General features: G+C 33.2%; 1 protein-coding gene across 1 annotated transcript in view; it reads right to left on the reverse strand.

Moving 5' to 3' along the window:
* Positions 1–168: 168 nt before the first annotated feature.
* The window catches only part of LOC108973148, an 18,731-nt gene continuing 12,450 nt past the window's right edge, over positions 169–6,449 (reverse strand). The window contains exon 4 of the mRNA XM_018940205.1: positions 169–414. The gene's annotated coding sequence lies outside the window, so the exon portion shown is untranslated. The remainder of the gene's footprint in view (positions 415–6,449) is intronic.

Here is a 6,449-nt window from a genome sequence, read left to right on the forward strand (position 1 = left end):
TTTTTTCAATTCGCCTATTTTGTTTTTATTTTGCTTTGCATTCGCGTTTTGCTGAGTTAGTAATTGGCAACTTTGTTGTTGTTGTTTTTTGTTTGTTTGTTTTTGTTTCAGTTCTAACGGAAATGTTTGGATTTCGAATCGGTGTTAGTCGTCGTCGTGGTTGTTAACTTGGTTTATTTATTTGTGAATTCTCGATTCTTGACGCTTGACGATTGATGTTGCTCGATTAGTTAGTTTCGTGCTTTTATTGTTGCTATTGTATATATATATATTTGCAGTTATGTATTGTGTATTTATGCTATTTGATCTGAAGTTGACTTTGTTTGGTTTACTGTTGCTACAAGGCTTTGCTACTGCTTGTCAACGCGATTTCTTCCTTCATTCGTGCACAACACACTTTTTGACGTGTCGAATCTGCCAATTAGAATGAAAAACTATAAGGTAACTGCTGTTAGATTAAATAAATATATTTGTTTACAGATAAAACTCCGATAGTGTATTTACTATAAACAATTTAGAGAAAAAATGCACTCTTGTGTTTATTTAATAGTAGCGCTCAACTTCGATATTTATTTATTTTTATTATATGTATGTATGTATATATATCTTTTAATGTTTAAATATACATTTACCACATTTTCCTCGTTGATTTGTGCTGTTATAGGGTGGCGAGGGAAAAACGATATAGTAGAAAATACTGATATTGAAACAAAATTTGAATTTTGGTTATAAAATGGTTATATATTGGTTATGCCATGGTTATATATTTGTTATATTTGACTGAGCTGAACATTTTATGCTACACATACAGCTGTTGACAACTAATTAGAAACGCTCCCTTCATTGCAGGTGGCTTTATTTAATACTAAATGCGCTGAGTTTTTTAGTTGTGGATTTGAAGTTGTTTTATTTTTTTTTTTTCCAAATAGTTAATGCGTTTCGATATAGAAGGTGAATTAAGTGCGACATCTAATTAGAAACAGTTCTTTAAAGAATTAAAATTCCTTCTCGTGCTAATTTTTGTTACTAATATTATTGATTTCTGTTAAGGATGTCTTTCAAAGTTGTGGTTTAAAATATATAAAAATGTCTTATTCAAGGAGAAAAATCTGCAGCTGTACACCTACCATTCGCAGCTACATATTTGACTTTCGTGAGTCTGGAAAGACGTACAAAGAAATTTTGACTCAGATCAATAAAATCGTTTTCAATGCCCTTAAGCATATACAGAATTTTAAAACTATTTCCGATGTTACAAACAAAGAATAACCTTAAAAACTTCAACAGAAGGCGGCTGAACTACTACCATCGTCCGAAGAGGTCCAAAAACGAGTTCCACTGACATTCTACATAAAACTTAAGGCGAATATAATGGCCAAATATCCAACAAAACTTCCCGGCGTTTGGTTGAATTTGGACTTCACGACAGGACAGCATGCATGAAACCACTTCTGACTAGAATTCAAAGTAAACAATGCGTAGACATTTCAGGGATTGAACTAAAATTATTCGCATCGATTCTGATGGTCTGCGGTATATTCGCCGACCAGTCTATCAAGAATTTAATCCTCGCTATGTTTCACGCGTGGTGAAGCATGGTGGAGGATCAACCATGGTGTGGGAATGTTGTAGGTCCGTTCCATACGATTGATGTAATTTAAAAAAAAAGTGATATACGCCGACATTCTAAAAAAAATGTCATTCTGCCATGAACTAGGGAGGAATTTGCCTGTTATATGGAAATTCCAACAAAATAACAACAACAACAACAACAAGTGGAAAGTTTGTTGAAAATACCCGGAATGTTTTTTAGTGGCTTGAAGAGAACACATCTCTGTTGACGTCAAAAAAGCTGCAAGTACCAAAAATATCACAAATATCTATGTCCTTTTTGATGAAATTAGGACGGCAATGCAAGCAACACAGTATTTTTTGCTTATAAAATATTTTCGTTTCTAATTATCTGACGCACTCAAATCGTTGATTCTACACATTTTTGTTAAAATCTTAAAAAAACAAAGATTTCTAATTAAAATTTTTATATTTAGAGTTTAAGTTTAACGTAAGTTTCAATAAAGTGAGTGAGAAACCAGAAAAAATAAGTGATTTATTGGAAAATAACATAATTTACTTCTTAATATGTGTCGTTTCTAATTAGCTGCCAACAGCTGTATGTATAGGTATAAGCTCAACTTCAATTTATTTGATGTTGCGTTGTTTTTAAAACTTTTTAATCTTTTTTTCTATAGAAAAATCGTCTATGCTTTTCCAATTATAGAAACGCCCATTTGCAAAACTCAGTGTCAAAATATCGTTAGTGACCGCAAAGTTGTAATTTATATATCGTAATCGATATGTATGCCATACGAAAGGCCGTAACCTACGACAATTTTCCCGTAAAAAATTTAACAGCACAATCGTACACACAAACGCAATACAGTTGGATGTGTATGACAGCTTGCTAATTAAATCTTTATTACTTTTATGCCAGCTTGAAAGATGATATGCTTAATTTTCAAGTGTAAAAAATTAATTTTCAGAACTTCCTAACTGAATCGCTGCTAACGCAATCAGGGAATTCTTACAGGGAGGTCTTACAGCATGCCATCTGTGTCTCAGCTACGTTGTCGAGCAACTCTATTTCTACCTCAACTCGAGATCGTATTTGCAATAGATTCAGGAATATTACATGCTTTATACCCAAAAAACTAATCAAAATGATCGTCCTTTCTTTTTCGATGACTTCACGACCTTCACTGAATGTTTTATGCTATTCAAGCACTCGAGTTCTTAATATAGTAGACTCCCAAAAACATGTCTGCAACATTTTTGAAGATTCTGTAGCTGTGTTGCTTCACGCACAAAATTTCAATCAATTTAAATGGGCCAGTCCGGGTCAAATTTGATCATATCATATCTTGATTAGAATAATTTCCTCAAAAATACTATATAAATAAGATGATTTTTTTTTCTTAAAAAAGTAATTAATTTCTTCGTCAACTCTTCAAGGTCAGTGAAATCATAATCGCTCTTTAAATTTCGTCAAATACTTTTGTGCTTGATAAAGTAGACTTCCAAATATATGTCTGCAAAATCAATTTAAATGGGCCAGTCCGGGTCAAATTTGATCATATCATATTATGATTAGAATAATTTCCTCAAAAATATTATATAAATAAGATGATTTTTTTCCCTTAAAAATGTAATTAATTTCTTCATCAACTTTTCAATGTCAGTGAGATCATAATCGCTCTTTAAATTTCGTCAAATACTTTTGTGCTTGATAAACTCCAAATAAGACTCCAAAAACACTTCTGCAACTTCTCCAAGATTCTGCAGTTGTGATTCCACACACACAAAATTTTAATAAATTTAAATGGGCCTGTCCGGGTCAAATTTGATCATACGGTATTTGCAATCCCACAACTCGTAATTTAGAATAATTTCCTCAAAAATATAATAACAATAAGTTGGTTTGCTTTTTTTAACAAAATTAATTAATTTCTTTGTAAATTTTTCAAGGTCAGTAGAATCATAAACGCTCTTTAAATTTCCTGTTCTGGCAGAAATGATAGTTTCTATATTGAAAAATAAAACATCGAAAATAAAGTGTTCCGATTTAAGTTTACAAGTTTTCGGAAATAAAGCTTTCAACACGCGCCTGTTATACCATACATTCTGTTTCTATTTCCTTGTGTATATACTATGTACATTTCAGTTGCCGTTAAAACGGAAGTGGCGCAATAGCAACACTATAATTTCTGACGAACAATTTGATGAGTCAATATGTATTTAAAGGAAATTTTGTCACAATTTCTTTTTCAACACAACTCGTACATTTTTTGGACCTTCGATAAACGGATAAAGTCAAAATAGCAAAAAGGCGAAGAAAAAAATATTAAAAACAATATTATTTATTTAGCATAACTTTTGAATCCATAAACAATAGGAATATTTAAGCAAAAACCTATAGTTTTTAACTCTTTTAATATTACTTATTATTCTTTTTTCCTACATACATACATACATATGGACTTAGTATGTATTTATGTTGTTTGTTAAGCGTTAACCCACTTTATTAACGCTTAACACGGACGGTCTAGCGTGTTGCCATAATTTTTGTTGCGCAAACAACGCATTCAAAGATATTTAGTCAATGGGCTGGTGTCATATGTATATACATACATACGGTATATAAGGTAAAAACCATAAAATTTTGGTTATTCAATAAATTTGGTTGACACAGTTCGATAGTTTAAATTGTGTGTGTATAGGGAGTTGCTGATGTTTGTCCACACAGATAACGACAACCACTGTGCTTGACTGCCAACGATAAGTCGTGGGTTCAAATCTTATGCTTTATGCCTTGGTTGGATAACATCAAAATGTTAGCGTGTCCATACATATTTACATACATACATATGTAAACGGTTAAACAACAGCAGATTGTAGTAAATCTGCATTCACTGTCTGCCGTCTGTTTTTATAATGAGATAAGTCAATCGCAATCTACGCTTTACAAATCATAACTGTATGTGCGCTTAGCATTCAAGAAATAATACATAACCAAGATAAGTATAATAAAGAAAATAATAACATTAGTCGACTCTTATACGGAAGTCGATAAAAGTCAGCATTGGCATTTAACGACTGCATACTGTTCTTGTTCTAAGATAAAGCACACTTTTCCACTTCATACATATGCAACAAGTCTGACATTTACACATAACTGTGTGCGGCACGACTTTATTATGTACGTATGTATGTATGTACGGCTACTGATATAAAATTCTGACATTTAGCACGAGAATGTAGCAGACAGTGAAACCAAAATGCACTTGCAAGCAATAGATTAGGGTGTATTTTTTTTTGTTTTTGAACTATTAATTGTTTTCAATTCCCTCACGAAATTTCCTTGGAAATACCCTAAAAAAACCCTGAAAATTTTAGTCCTTAATATTAAAATATTTATACAAAAATTTTCCATAGAAAATACACTACAATCGTGAGTTTTTATCTCAAATTCCTACAGATCAGAGATATTTTATGGCATCGCTTTCACTTTAGACGCATATTTCTCAGAATTGTTCACTCTACAAAAGTGCCCAGTGCAACAAAGTCGTAACACACACCGGCGAGGTAGTACGGGGCTCTAAACCCTATTTTTCCACGAATTGCGCATATTTTTGTAAATATCTTGTAAATGACAACAGCTATAGAAAAAATGTACATGACAACATTTGTAGGAAATTTTATTTGCTATAAAAAAGATTTGAGGTCAGAATCGCTATTTTTAATACTTCTCGAGATATTCAGCTTTTTAAGTAAGGATGTATGCAATTTTCATAGATTTTTTAAAACATACCATCTATAAAAAATCTAGTTTACTTAAAAGGCCTAATTTGGGAAATTTTATACTTGACGAAATAAATACACGAAATTTAGCAACAGTACAATTCCGTAGTTATAGTTGCTGATATAAAAACTGAACGATCAAAATCAAGATAAAAAAACTTTTTATGCTTAAAAAAATGCAGCTCTGACGGATATTAAAGCTTCGGTGCAGCCATGTGTCATATAGCGGGGTTTTCTATAGGGGCGCTACAAAAGCAGACCGATAGGGACAGCAAACGGCGGAATATTTTTCTCGTTTTGGCATTTCTCTTCAGTAAGGTATGCCATTTCGTCATGGAAAGATATATGATCTAACAACGAGACGAAATTATTATTCGGCGCTCTCAACTTTAAGAATGCACAGTACAAGAAGGCACAGTACAAAATATTCCCGTGTCAGTGAGACAAAGCAGTGTCCGTAGTGTCGAGAATTTTGCTGCCGTTAGCGTATCAATTGAGGAAAACTGAAATCAGTCTCTCACACGTCGTTCTCAAGCGTTGGGCATCTCTGTGACGTCGTTCGGGCGAATTTTGCAAAAAGATCTTGACCATTCATCCCGAAAAAATTACGATTTGGTGCGTCATTGGTCCCTACTTCTTCCATGATGATCAAGACCGGCACTTTACTGTGAATGGAAATCGCTACCGCTCAATGATAAACTGAATATTTTTAGTCCGCATTGGATGATATGGACTTGGACAGTACGTGGTTCCAACAGGAGGACGCCACAAGCCACACAGCGAATGTCACAATCGATTTACTGAAAATCAAGTTTAGTGCACGTGTTATCTCCCTAAATGGCCCCATGAAACCCAGGAGCGTTTACAAGAAAAAAAAAAAAATTGGGGGAAATAACGCGCACCCTAATGTTTATATAACATAAAAAATAAAACAATGCGTTTTTTATAAGCAGCACTATGTGCTTCTGTTGAGCTTTATTACAAAACTGAAAACACTTAACTTTAAGKTTTATAATCTAACCTATGCTTGAGCCGGCCTACGTGACCAAAGATGCTTGGTCAGCTAAAAGGGTTTGCGCGTGTTTCGCTCACTT

Source organism: Bactrocera latifrons, unplaced genomic scaffold (genome assembly GCF_001853355.1).
Source record: "Bactrocera latifrons isolate USDA-ARS-PBARC rearing strain unplaced genomic scaffold, ASM185335v1 scaffold_46, whole genome shotgun sequence".
In the NCBI taxonomy this organism is placed as follows: Eukaryota; Metazoa; Arthropoda; class Insecta; order Diptera; family Tephritidae; genus Bactrocera; species Bactrocera latifrons.